The sequence below is a fragment of the Rhinatrema bivittatum genome, chromosome 3 (assembly GCF_901001135.1).
Source record: "Rhinatrema bivittatum chromosome 3, aRhiBiv1.1, whole genome shotgun sequence".
Taxonomy (NCBI): domain Eukaryota; kingdom Metazoa; phylum Chordata; class Amphibia; order Gymnophiona; family Rhinatrematidae; genus Rhinatrema; species Rhinatrema bivittatum.
This window is the reverse complement of record NC_042617.1, coordinates 288880339-288895233: the sequence shown is the minus strand read 5'-3', so window position 1 is coordinate 288895233 and position 14895 is coordinate 288880339. Positions and strand designations below refer to the sequence as shown.

Here is a 14895-nt window from a genome sequence, read left to right as displayed (position 1 = left end):
TCCGGGCCCCCACCCCTTTCACACAGCCCGGCCCTTCGGCGCGTATCGGGAGATACGCGCATGGCTGGGCCATCTGTAAAATGCGCGCGGTGCGCACCCAGCCCAGCCGCATGCATATCCCCCCTGGTTTTTGAGTGCGCGGCCTTTTTAAAACTTGGCCCTTAAGAGTGCCTAATAACCTTGCACCGACCTGATCAGAAAAAGAGCAGAAACAAAATGTAAAAACAAAACAGAATGAGGAAGGGCCAGCACAGTAACTGCTTGCACATGCACAGGGCTACAGAGAAGTTAACATTGGCCCTGCACGGGGGGGGGGGGGGGGTGTGCTGCGCTGGCTGGCTGGGTTCCCGCCCTTTCCCCAGTGAAAACAGACACCACATGATGATGCCATGTGGCAATGTGACGGTGGGTGACGGTGGGGGGGGGGGGGGTGCAGGGGAGACAACAGAAATGCATTGGCCCCCGGGCGCCTCAGACCCTCGCCACGCCTCTATTTAGGGGCATTCTGCGGTGGGGCCAACAGTTACATGTCCAAGTTGCTATTTTAACAGAGGCAATAAAAGGAACACAGGAATCGTATAATAATTTAAAATCTGTAGTAACTATACAATCGGGGAAAAAACGGAACAAATGGAGGAAAAAATGGAACAATTAAAATCTGTCCAAAATGTTATAATAAAAGGGGAAACGGCGCTTAGCAGAAGAGAGCAAATACTAGAAAATGAATCTAGATAGCGAAACATCAGAGTGCTAAATTTTCCAAAATGTAATATGATATCGGCAAAAGAACAGTTTAAACACCTCTTAAAAGAAGTTTTACTGATTCCTATGGAAGAACAGCCCATGTTAAATGAAGTATATTTTGTATCCGGATTCAAAGAGGGAAGTGGAAACCAGTCGGAAAGAAAAGAAAATACCTTGAATATCACTGAATTTCCGGAAGCCTCGCTTGATACACAAGTAGAAGGAAGGAAGAGGAACTTTACTTCTTAATTTTATGTTACCCTTTGATAGGGATAACATAATTAAAAAATGTTTTCAGAAGAGAAGTGTCCTCTGCCTTCGTCAGAAGATCTGGGTTTACCCCGACGATGCCAAAGAGACACGAAGGAGGAGGAAATAATCCCCGAGTTTGGTTCCACAACTTGCGCAACGTGCGGTTTCCATGTAAATGTGTTATGAAAGTTGAGGGTGTTAGATTTATTTATTTAAAAGTTTTTCTATACCGTCATTAAGTTATTTACCATCATAACGGTTCACAATAAGGCACATATATCAAGGAGAATGTAGATCATAATTTAAATAGTGGGTGCCCTTATTATTCGGTAACAAAACGACATTAAGTATAGTATGGTTTATGACGTGGAATTTACATTGATGAAATTCTCATGGGGGATTGTATGTCTTATTGCTGTTCAACCTATCAGTTTGACTACAATTATCAGAGGGATAAAATAATTTCCAGGTAGAATCTGGAAGTTGTGGGCTGGGTGCTCTAAGTCCGCTTATCCTTACTTATTTGATTGCGTCGTTCTCTTTCTTGAAGGCTTGTTTGAAAAGCCAGGTTTTGAGGTGTGTTTTGAAAAGTTTATGATTTCTCTGAAGTCTTAGATCGAGGGACATAGTGTTCCATAATATGAGACCGGCCAGGGACAGTGCACACTCCCTAACCTGGGTTAGCCTTGCTGTTTTCACCGATGGAATGATTAGGAGAGCTTTGTTTGCCGATCTTAAATTTCTATGTGGGACGTGTACTCGAAGTGCTGTGTTCAGCCATTCTGCTTTTTCAGCTTGTGTATTGTGCAAAGAGCTTTAAACTGCACTCTTTGTTCTATGGGTAGCCAATGTAGTTTGGCAAGTGTATCTGTGATGTGATCTTTTTTACTTTTTCCAGTGAGAATTCTAGCTGCGGAGTTTTGTAGTATTTGCAGGGGTCTTATCGTAGTGTAGGGCAAACCAAGTAGTAAAGCATTACAGTAATCGGTGCTTGCAAATATCAGTGATTCAAGCACTGTGCGAAAGTTTGGCAGCGATAGTAATGGCTTAAGTTTTCTGAGTATCATGAGTTTAGCATACCCTTCTTTAACCTTTAGTGTTATGTGCTGTTTGAGGTTTGGCTCTGTGTCAATTATTACTCCGAGGTTGCGTACTTTCTCGGCTAATTCAATTTTTTGGTTACCGTTAAGAATTATTGGCGTTTGTGTGATATTCATGCTCTTTCTTTCTGAGTGTATGAATTCAGTTTTCTTTGAGCTGTAACAACTAGAAGGTTTTATGGAATCGCATCAATGGACTCAAGATACAGCTTGAAACAATCATTGGCTCTTAATGTAAAAACTGCCTTACTCTCTATTACTTTGTAAAGTTGAACTGTAATTGCTCCAATTAATCTTATATCTCCTCCTTGTTATATATGAGTAACAACAGGCAGTTTTGATTTGAATATTATGGAAAGAAAATTGTATTAAGAAATGTATGCAATCACTGAACCTAATTTTCTATGGCATTGTTTGATGTCTGTAAATTTTGAAATTGATAAATTAAAAAATTAAAAAATTATCGCCACCTCTGCTAACTTTTACCAAAGATAAACTGGCAGAGTGACAGACTTGACCTTTGTCACTAGGGGGCGGGGAGAATAAGTCTTTGTAAGATGATTTTGTTTCCCAAGAGGCTTTATGTGTTGCAGACTCTGCCCCTTTTGTTACAGCGTCTTGATGTTCATGCATTAGATAAGCTGCTTTTAGGTTTTAATATGGGCAGGTAAGAAGCCCACAATTGCTCTCTCCCGATTAAAGACACCATGGCTGCAGAGGGGATTAGGTCTTCCAGATTTAGCAGAGTAGAACGTAGCCTGGTTGTGTTTACAGTTATTGAATGTGATAAGGTGGTTTTAAATGACTTGGACCTGCGTTACTTATTGCATTCTCCCGCACATAACCTCCCCTATGGTCTTGCTACACATCGGTTGTTGTTTCCTTTGCATGGAGAATTCTGATGAAGAAGTTACATTTCTCGGCTTGTTGTAAGCCCATTTTGCCCTTACAAGGGAACCTGGATTTTCAGCCGGGCTGCCACTCAAGGAGTTTTTTTATATTGGAAAGCTCAAGGTATTACACAACTTCAGCAGGTGTTGTCCACAGATGGGGTCCATCCTGCCCTTCCAAACTCTACAAACGCAATTTGGGTTGCGGGCTCAAGATTTTTTTCTCATTATCTCCATACCCTTCATTATCTCCATACCCTACCTACCATAGATCTTGATTTAACTGTGATAGATAAATGAGATGACTTTTTCCATGTTGAAAGGAGGAAAATTTGTCTCAGATTAAGAAGGTATTACAGGCTTGGGTTCAAGATGTTGGAGTTACATCTATTTTGGATCGCCGGCGTTCAGATGGGGAGCTGCAATTGACTGATCAGCATCCACTTACTTGTTTTAAGATGCTGAAATGTGTGTCTTCTAATGGCTATTTACATGAAATGCAATTTAAATTTCTTCACAGAGCCGTTGTTTCTCTGGAGTTAAGCATAGAGGGCTAAACTTTCCTCCTCGGCTGATTGTTTGAAGTGCTCATCGGCTTTCATCATGCTTTCTGGAATTGCCCTGTTATTTTGAAGATTTGGGGCAGAATCATATCTTTTGTTAACACTTTATTAAATTGTAGTCTTGTTTAATATGGGCTGCCTAATTATATTCGGAAAGAAAGCAAGAGGCTGTTACTAAAGAAATTGCTAGTTCAAGGTAAACGTTCTATCTTATTGGTTTGGAGGGGAAAAATCTCCTCCTTCCTAGTGGCAGTGGAGGAATGCAACTCATAATAAGATGTTCAGGGAATCTCTTGCAGCTCGATCTTCTGAACCATCTAAGTCTAGGTTTCTGAAGGTGTGGGATTTGTATCTTGCCAGCATTTCTACTAGAGCTCGTAGTCTTATTTTAAATACCTTATAGGTTCCATACCTCTGGGAATGGGTTTGCCTGGTTACCATGGGGGTTAGTTAGAGGGGTGGGTTGGAGGGTATAGGGTGGGACAGATAAGGGACATCCCTGTTTTCTTTTCAGGGTCAGACGTGCCAGAGTCAGACGTCAGCCCTGTTGTTTCATCATTTGTTTTCTGCATCTGTCCAGGATGTGGATGGGGAGGAAGGTTGTTATTTTACATACTCTGTATGTTGGTTTGTCTCTTAATAAACATATTTAAACATATTTCACTAAAACTAATTAGGATATTAAAAAAATCCCCCACTCTCCATACATGGAACTTTTGATTTCCAGATGCCCTGAGATTGCTGTGGATTTGATAGGGGGAAGGGGTTGTTGCACACAAATTTTCTCCTCTCTCTCAAACGCTTGCTCATAACACACATAGGCTCAATCATATATACCCATGCACACAGGCTCTCTCATATGCTCAGTCATACGCACACACATAAACACATTCTCTCACATGCTCATGCTGCACTCCTCCCGCGGCTGGAGCAATAGGAGGTGCTTATCTGCGCGCCCAGAGGCCGCAGAAGCCGGAAACTTGTCTGGTTCCCGTGGCCTGGGGCCGTGCCGGGGTTCTTTTCGCGGCATGGAGCCGCATCTGTCCTTCCTCCGCGGCCCAGAGGCCCGCCACCGGTGTCCACTCATCCATGGCCTGGAGGCCACGGTCCCTGGACTCAGTTGCAGCATGAAGCCGCTCCCGGAGGCCTTCCTGCGGCTTGGACGCCGCCGCTCCCTCAACGGGGCTTGCTCAGAGGCCTGACTACTCCTCCTGCAGGGCAGCGGCAAGAACGCTGCTGTCCAAGGTCCTGACTTCCTCTTCCTGCTCCTCCTAGGGGGCAGGCCCGTGGCTCTCTTCCCTTCTTGTAAGGATAGCGGAGGTGGGGCCCTCCTTTGGACTCCTCCCCGGGCTTAGTCCTCTTCTGCCTACAAAAGGCTCCTGCCATCAGCCCCAAGTTGCCTTTGCAAGGAGCTAGTCCTCCTGGAGCCAGTCCTCCTTAGGACTCTCGTCTTCCATCTTCTCAAGGCCTTCCGTTCCTTGTGGGATCCCGTGTCTTCGTCTAGATGTTCTTCATTCCTTGGTCTCTCGTCTTGTCAAGCTCCATGATGTTCCAAGTCCTGTTCCAAGCTCCGTGATGTTCCAAGTTCATCATATCCCGTGTGGCTCCACCGTCCCGTCCCTGCATGGTCCACAACCAGTCAGATGGGGTTGTGTAGGGCACACAGTGGCCGAGTGGTCATGACCACCCCCGCTGGGGTGTGTAGGGCACTCGGTGGGATTCCTGTGGTTGCTGCCGAGGAACCTCCATGTCCTTGACTTCCTCAGCAGTGCAAGTCTCCGAAACCTTGTTTTAATTCTGAACCTGACTCTGTATCTGCACTCTCTCCTGGTTCGGAGCTCCTTGCACTTGCTTATCTTTTAAACGTCTGAGTCTTCCTAGTGCTCAGAGTCCTTCCAAGTCCTCGCCTGAGTCCTCATCCCATTGGATCTACAGTTACAGTCTTCTTCTCGTCGGATCTTCAATTCAAGTCCTCATCTCGTCTCCTGTGTCCTTCCCAGACTTGGACTTGTCTCACCGCAGGGGCACACCCCACTTGTCCCATGCTGGGGAGCGCCCCCTAGTGCTCCCTTCCAATGCAGCGCAACAGCTCAGTCATATACACAGACACACATGCTCTGTCTCTCATACTCAAACATATATACACACAGTCTCTCGTGCTCAGTCATATACACAAACACATGCTGTCTCATGCTCAATCATATTCTGTATACACACTCACACACTGTGTCATATTCTGTCATGCATACACACACACACACAAGCTCTGTCTCTCATATGCTCATTCATACACAAACACACATGCTCTGTCTCTCAATTGCTCAATCATACACACACACATGCTGTGTCTCTCATGCATTGCTCAATCATACACACACATGCTCTGTCTCTCATGCATTGCTCAGTCATACACATACACATGCTCTGTCTCTCATGCATTGCTCAATCATACACACACACACATGCTCTGTCTCTCATGCATTGCTCAATCATACACACACACATGCTGTCTCTCTTGCACCGCTCAATCATACACACACACACACATGCTCTGTCTCTCATGCACTGCTCAATCATTCACACACACACACACACACACATGCTGTCTCTCATGCACTGCTCAATCATACACACACACACACACGCTCTGTCTCTCATGCATTGCTCAATCATACACATACACACACATGCTCTGTCTCTCATGCATTGCTCAATCATACATACACACACACATGCTGTCTCTCATGCACTGCTCAATCATACACACTCACACACATGCTCTGTCTCTCATGCACTGCTCAATCATACACACACACACTTGCTCTGTCTCTCATGCACTGCTCAATCATACACACACACACATGCTCTGTCTCTCATGCACTGCTCAATCATACACACACACACACATACTCTCTCTCATGCACTGCTCAATCATACACACACACACACACACATGCTCTGTCTCTCATGCACTGCTCAATCATACACACACACACATGCTCTGTCTCTCATGCATTGCTCAATCATACACACACACACACACACACATGCTCTGTCTCTCATGCACTGCTCAATCATACACACACACACATGCTCTGTCTCTCATGCATTGCTCAATCATACACACACACACACATGCTCTGTCTCTCATGCATTGCTCAATCACACACACACACACACATGCTCTGTCTCTCATGCACTGCTCAATCATACACACACACACATGCTCTGTCTCTCATGCATTGCTCAATCATACACACACACACACATGCTCTGTCTCTCATGCACTGCTCAATCATACACACACACATACTGTCTCTCATGCATTGTTCAATCATACAACACACACACATATGCTCTATCTCTCATGCATTGCTCAGTCATACACACACACACATGCTCTGTCTCTCATGCATTGCTCAGTCATACACACACACACACATGCTCTGTCTCTCATGCACTGCTGAATCATACACACACACATACTCTGTCTCTCATGCATTGTTCAATCATACACACACACACATGCTCTGTCTCTCATGCATTGCTCAATCATACACACACACATACTGTCTCTCATGCATTGTTCAATCATACACACACACACACATATGCTCTATCTCTCATGCATTGCTCAGTCATACACACACACACACATGCTCTGTCTCTCATGCATTGCTCAGTCATACACACACACACACATGCTCTGTCTCTCATGCATTGCTCAGTCATACACACACACACACATGCTCTGTCTCTCATGCACTGCTCAATCATACACACACACACATGCTCTGTCTCTCATGCATTGCTCAATCATACACACACACACATGCTGTCTCTCATGCACTGCTCAATCATACACACACACTCTGTCTCTCATGCATTGTTCAATCATACACACACACATACATATGCTCTATCTCTCATGCATTGCTCAATCTTACACACACACACACATGCTCTGTCTCTCATGCATTGCTCAATCATACACACACACACACACACACACACATGCTCTGTCTCTCATGCACTGCTCAATCATACACACACACACATGCTCTGTCTCTCATGCATTGCTCAATCATACACACACACATGCTCTGTCTCTCATACACTGCTCAATCATACACACACACACATGCTCTGTCTCTCATGCATTGCTCAATTATACACACACACACACACATGCTCTGTCTCTCATGCACTGCTCAATCATACACACACACATACTGTCTCTCATGCATTGTTCAATCATACACACACACACACACACATATGCTCTATCTCTCATGCATTGCTCAGTCATACACACACACACACATGCTCTGTCTCTCATGCATTGCTCAGTCATACACACACACACACACATGCTCTGTCTCTCATGCATTGCTCAGTCATACACACACACACACATGCTCTGTCTCTCATGCACTGCTGAATCATACACACACACATACTCTGTCTCTCATGCATTGTTCAATCATACACACACACATGCTCTGTCTCTCATGCATTGCTCAATCATACACACACACACACATGCTCTGTCTCTCATGCTCTTTCACTTGTTTCCCCTCTGGAAGAACAAGGGGCAGCAGCAGCAGTCTCCTTCTTCAGCCTGGACAGCCACTAGACTTTTCCTTTGTGCTTCTAAACTCCAGGCCCTGCTGCTTCTGCTTCCACTTGTGAGGAAGAGGAGGGGGAGGGGGGGGGGTGATGCTGCTTCTTTCATTCTGTGGGTCCTGCTCCTAACTGCCTGGAGGGGGTGGGGAGGCCAATGCTTCTTGCAGCTATTCAGACCACTGCTCCTTCTGACTGCTGAGGTGAGAAACAGGCTTGGGAGGCCAATGCTGTTTTCGCCCAGGGGAGTGGAAAGCTGATGCTGTTTCAGCCTGGCGGGTCATGCTTCTCTTGACTGCTGAGGTGGGAGGTCGATGCTTCTGCTAGTGTGGCTTTTCGGACTGCTAGGACAAGGGGTGTGGAAGGCTGATGCTGTTTATTATAACTGCATGGGCTGCACCTTGTGACTGCAGGGGCGGGCGGGCGGCTGATGTTTCTTCTGTCAACTGAGCCGGAGCTCTGCAGGAAGGGCTCCTTTTGTGCTAATTGACAGCATGGTGATTTTTGTATTAGATTTGGCCATACCCCTCCCTTTCAAGGACAGCCCTGATGGTAAACAGAACTCCAGAAGCAGGCACAGCAGTTTTTGCCAAAAAGCTGAGGCCTTATCGGCCATAGGCTAGCTACGGCTCTGCCCTTCAGCGTTCTCTTCTCCAAGCTGAACAGCCCTAACCTCTTCAACCTTTCCTCATAGGGGAGCCATTCCACGCCCCTTATCATTTTCGTTGCCTTTCTCTGTACCTTCTCCATCGCAACTATAACCTTTCTAAGATGCGGTGACCAGAACTGCACACAGTATTCAAGATGCGGTCTCTCCATGGAGCGATACAGAGTCATTATGACATCCTCCATTTTATTTGCCATTCCCTTCCTAATAATTCCTAATATTCTGTTTTCTTTTTTGACTGCCTTAGCACACTGAGCCGACGATTTTAATGTAATATCAATTATGACGCCCAGATCTTTTTCCTGGGTGGTAGTTCCCAATATAAAACCTAACATTATGTAAGTACAGCAAGGGTTATTTTCCCTGTATGCATCATCATGCACTTGTCCACATTAAATTTCATCTGCCATTTGGATGCCCAATCTTCCAATTTCACAAGGTCCTCCTGGAATGTATCACAAGCTGCTTGTGATTTAACTACTCTGAATAATTTTGTGTCCTCTGCAAATTTGACCACCTCACTTGTTGTACCCCTTTCCATCATTTATAAATATATAAAAAAGCACCAGTCCCAATATAAATCCCACAGGCACTCCACTGTTTAGTGTTTACCTTTTTCCATTGTGAAAACTGACCAATTAATCCTACTCTCGTTTCCTGTCCTTTAACCAGTTTGCAATCCACAAAAGGACATCGCCCTCTATCCCATGACTTTTTAGTTTTCGTGGAAGCCTCTCATGAGGGCCTTTGTCAAATGCCTTCTGAAAATCCAAATACACCACATCTACCGATTCACCTTTATCCACATGTTTATTCATCCCTTCCAAAAAAAAAATAAAAAAAAAATTGGCAGTAACTTTTAGAGATTTTGTTTTGCTTGCTGGTGTGGAAAACGTTTTGCCGTTACAATCGAGGCTCCAAAATATTCAGAAAGCCATTTATTTCCACAAATCATTCCATCATGACAAAAAAAAAAAAAGCCTGCTTTTTTTTTTTTTTTTTTTTAAATCTTGTCTATTTTCCCACATCGCTGCTTACGGTCTTGGATCACCAAGCATCGGCACGGCCAAGAAAAGGCGCTCACCTTACTCTTTCGCCTTTACTCCGTGACGTCCGTTCTGCCTCAGAAATCGCAGGGGCTCATGCGGATGCCTTCCGTCCTGACTTTCGCCGAGGAGCGAATCTTGAAAGAACTGTAACTGGCTCGGATTTGGATGAATAAAAATAGTTACAAAAAAAAAAAAAAAAGAAGAAGTAAAAAATAATAATAATAATAATAATAAAATAAATAAAAACTCCGCTTGGGCTTTCTGTGCTGGGGTGGCGGGTGTCCTCCTGAACAGGCCGTCCCGTGATTAGATCAGCGGGGGAGCGAGAGACGGCGGGGATAATCGACTTCCTCGGTCAGAGTCAGAGAGGCTTTTTTTTTCCCCCCCCATCCTAGCAGGCTTTGCAAAACCCTAGAGGAGAAACTCTGGCAGAGGAGGCCCCGTGACGACAGGAGAGGGATTCACGCGCGCCCGCACTCCAAGACGCGGAAAGAGCCCATGCCCGGAGCGTTCCATGCGCGCCGGAAGAAAACGAGGGCAGCTCTTCAGTCCCCCAGGCTGCGGGATTCCCTTTCTGTGGGCGAAGAATGAAAAGGGGAGGGACCGTAGCCGCCCGGCTGCCTCTTGAAAAGGAAGCCTGCTCCGCCCCCCCCGCCGCCACAAGCCCGGAGGAAGAAGGGCAGCGGGGCGAGGCGCTGCCTGGGCTCTGGGGCAGAAGAACCCGCTCAGCCAGACTCCGTCGTTTTACTTTACAAAGTCCACCCTGACCCCTTACTCCCGACCCCTGCTGTCCTCACTACCCTCTAACAGCACGGTTATAGAAAGGGGGGGGGGGGAGAACCAGCAAGTCTGCAAAAAGAAGAAAGTAGTTGGAAGAGAAGGGGGTTTATGAAGCTTCGTTGTCTGGAAAAGAAAAAAAAAACAAACATCCATCGGGTGTTCAGGACAGGATTTAAGATTATGGTGCCCATAGGCAGAATCCGGGGGGGGGGGAGAGGGATTTCACCCCCCAGAAACGAAAGAGCAACGGGGCCGGGGCCGGTTTTTGGGCGCCTTCAGAATTTGGTGCTTCAGGCACATGCCTGTGCCTACATCGGGTCCCGATCAAGTCACTAAAAGGAGACTGCAAGGTGGTTAGCCTAGGGTGGAACATGTTAAAAAAAAAAAACCCACAGCGCATCTTGATTTGTAAGTGTTGATCTGTTATGGGTGTGAGTGCAGCAGGTCTGGAATGAAACTTTTCAAGTCTTGTGCATAATCTTGTGTTGCTCACAGAAGACACAGTGTAAACTAAGATGATTTTTCACATGTATTTGCTCTAGGATAGACTTATCTACGTTTCTGTTGCATTGGAGTGTCTAGTGATTCCTAAGGATATTTACCTAGAAGAACTGCTTTGATATACCAATCTGTTATACTTAAATTTCCATCCATCTCAGTTCTGCTTTTTCTTACTGAGAGTTAATAGAAGATGATGGTTTGGTTTCCTGAAGTTTTACTTAGAAAAAGCAGCCCCTTTCCTCAAGTCATACCATCTAATTACCCACTTGGTTTTGGTTCTTCACAATCATGCCTTTCTTGATTTTAGTCCAAAGCCTCTTGTCTGCATGTCTTGACAGGATTATAAACTCCACAGAGCAGGGACTGTCTCTCATACGTATATGTACAGTGCTATGGATGTCTAGCAGCATTATAAAAAATTATTACTGGGAGAGGTAGTTTTTCTTCTGGTTTACAGGAACTATTAGTCAGTGTCACCCACACAGAGTTCAAAACAAGTTCCCAGTCACTTGAAAGGGGCTGAGTCAGTCCTAATATTATCCCCATTGCATCTATGGACTTGTATTCCTGCCTTTCTTATAGACGCTGGAAGTACAAGTCCAGAGATGCATTTTGGAAGGAGGAGAAGCAAAACTGACTAGCTCAGACTTTTCCATGTTATTTTGAGCTTGTTGGCAATCCTATGCCTGAACATTATTCTATATCCTCTGGACTCTACATTCTTGCCAATAATTGAAACCAAACTATAATAAAGAGGAAAGCTGCCCCCCCCCCCACCCACCCACATTGTTGGTATGCAAATGAGCACCTCTGCTCTCTTTTCCCTGAAACGTTCCCCACCCTCATTGCCATGGTTGGCAAATGGGACTCCTCTGTTCTCCTCCCCCTGAAACATGCCCTACCCTTGCGTTGCCGTGACTGAAGGCAGAAGAGAGGAGAGCATTCTAGGAGCTGCTGCTGAGACTCTGCCAGCGGAGGAGAGACAGAGACTCGTGGTGGCGCAGGAGAGCCCAGCTTGCCGACAGGGACCCCTGCTGGCAGAGGACAGACAGACACCCAAAGTAGGCAAAGTGCCACAATGGGCTGGAAAGGCCGGCGTGACCCTCCACCCCTCGTCACCCACGGTGGTGTTGGAGAGGTCAGCATACTAGCAGGATCCCATCCCACTCACTGGTGCAAGGGCTAGGGACCTGCAGCTGCCAAAGAGAAAACTGCTAGGTATGGGGAGGGAAGAGGAGGAAGGTGACAGAAAACTGTAGGGAAGTGGAGGTGAGAAAAGGGAGGGAGAAAAGGAAAAGGGAGGATGAGATAGACCAGACTACCCTATCTATGGATGGGCTTTATTACTAGTTTTAGAGTAACAGAATGTCCACCAATGTTATTTATTTATTTATTTGAAAGATTTTGTATTCCGCGTCCTCCATAAAGATTGGGTTACATTGAGTCTGGGTGATTTGCTACTCTTTAATTTGACCATCTGCATTATTACATCTTCCAGCTTCACAGTGATATGCATCAGTTCTTCTGAATCACCAATCATCACAGGTATCTCCCCAATATCCTCTTCAGTAAACACCAAAGCATAGAGTTCAGTCATTCCGCGATGGCGTTATCTTACCTAAGTGCCCCTTTAACTCCTCAAACATCTAACGATACTAACGACTCCCTCACAGGCTTCCTGCTTTGGATATATTTTAGAAAGTTTTTATTATGAGTTTTTGCCAGTACAGCAAGCTTCTTTTTAAATTCTCTTTTAGCCTGCCTTATCAATGTTTTACATCTAACTTGCCAAGGCATGTGTTTCTTCTTATTTTCCTCAGATGGATCCTTTTTCCAATTTTTGAAAGAAGTTCTTTTGGCTAAAATACACATACACACACCCATAGATACACTCTCACATACACACACAGAAGAAGAGTCTCTCATGCTCACACACAGAAGGGCAATTCTCTCATGCTCACACACACACACACAAGCAGTCTTTTTCTCTCTTTCACACACACTTACAGGCAGTTTCTCTCACACAGGCTCACTCTGGACCTCTCTTCCTCTTTCTCGGCTGCCAACTCCAGTGGAAATGCTGGTGGCCTGCACAGGACCTCTTCCTCATCTGTCAGCTGCACAGAAATGCCAGCTGTCCTACAGATACTCTTCTTTGGCTGCCGGCTGTAGGGAAATGCCAGCGGTCCCACAAAGCCTTCTCTTCAGCGTGCCTGCAGGAAAATATTTGCAGGGCTCTGCAGGGCTTCTTCTGTTCTTCCAGAAGCAGAAACTCAAGGTACCAAGGAAGAGACTCGGGACACGGGCCCATGTGCCCAGTGCCAGTGACGCCCTGCAGTGGCAGCAGTGGACCAAGCAGCAAGCCACCAAGGAGCTGCCCCTGGGCCAGACTTAAGCGTAGGCAACATAGGCACGTCTCTAAAATGCCAAATTCTGAAGATGCGCATTAACTGGGACTCCTCCTGCAGCTCTTTGATTTCTGGGAGTAAAACACTTTGCCCCCCGTCTTCTGCCTGTGGGCACTATGCTCTTAAATCTCATCTTGAGCTGCCCAGCCCTTCTCCACCCTCAGTTCAATATAGTCTGAGAAAGGGAACCTCAACCCCCTCATCTATGCTCAGCGCTCAGTTGGTTTCGGTCCTTCCTGAACAATAGGTTCTATAAAGTCCCTATTTCTTCTTTCCAACAACAAGGAATCTCATCCCATCCCCACAGACCAAGGAGTCCCTCAAGGATCTTCACTTTCACCCACCCTCTTCAATATATACCTCCTCCCTCTCTGCCACCTACTCGCAAACCTTAAGCTTACCCATTACCTCTATGCGGATGACATACAAATCCTGATCCCGATCACGGAATCCCTGCAAAAAACTATTACCTATTGGAATGACTGCCTTCAGCCAATTAAAGACCTACTCTCCAGTCTCAACTTAGTTTTGAACGCCAATAAAATGGAAATGCTCATTATCTCCCATGACACCCCCCCCCCCCCCCCCCCCCACCATCTCATCAAGCTCCTCTCAATCAACAAACTCAAATATCAATTTCTCTCCTGACGTCAGGGATCTAGGAGCTTGGCTTGACAACAATCTAAACCTAAAAAAGTTTATAAACACTACCACAAAGGACTGCTTTTACAAATTACAAGTACTCAGAAAACTAAAACCCCTCCTACACTTCAATGATTTCAGGCTAGTACTCCAATCCATCATACTATCCAAGCTAGATTACTGTAACTCCCTTCTACTCGGACTCCCCACAAATACGATCAAACCCTTACAGATGGTACAGAATGCCGCCGCCAGAATCCTCACAAACACCAACAAAAGAGAACATATCACTCCAATCCTCCGCAACCTTCACTGGCTTCCCATAAAACATAGGATCCTCTTCAAAGTTCTTACAATCGTTCACAAAGCGACTCACAAACTCGCGCCCATCATGCTAAGCACACGACTTCAACCTCATACATCCTCCAGACCCATCAGAAGCGCCTACAAAGGCATACTGTATGCCCCACCTGCAAAAACACTACTAAGGAAATAAGCACTATCTTCAGCAGGCCCCCACCAATGGAACGCGCTCCCCCCAGATCTAAGACTTGAACCCAGTCATCAGGAGTTAAAAAAAAACTAAAAACCTGGCTCTTCCGCCAAGCCTTTCCAGACACTTAACGCTGCCTAGATGCTCGCATTCTCGCGTAATATATATTCAGTAATCAATCAC

General features: G+C 45.7%; 1 protein-coding gene across 6 annotated transcripts in view; it reads right to left on the bottom strand.

Moving 5' to 3' along the window:
* B4GALNT1 (beta-1,4-N-acetyl-galactosaminyltransferase 1) overlaps nucleotides 1-14895 on the bottom strand; it is a 183328-nt gene that overhangs the window by 147759 nt on the left and 20674 nt on the right. For 2 of the 6 annotated variants that reach the window (XM_029594916.1, XM_029594915.1), the window contains exon 1: nucleotides 9924-10498. The exons of 3 other annotated variants lie outside the window; for them this stretch is intronic. The gene's annotated coding sequence lies outside the window, so the exon portion shown is untranslated. Of the gene's footprint in view, nucleotides 1-9923; nucleotides 10499-14895 lie in introns of those variants that run through there. One more of the 6 variants, XM_029594920.1, reaches the window with a different exon arrangement.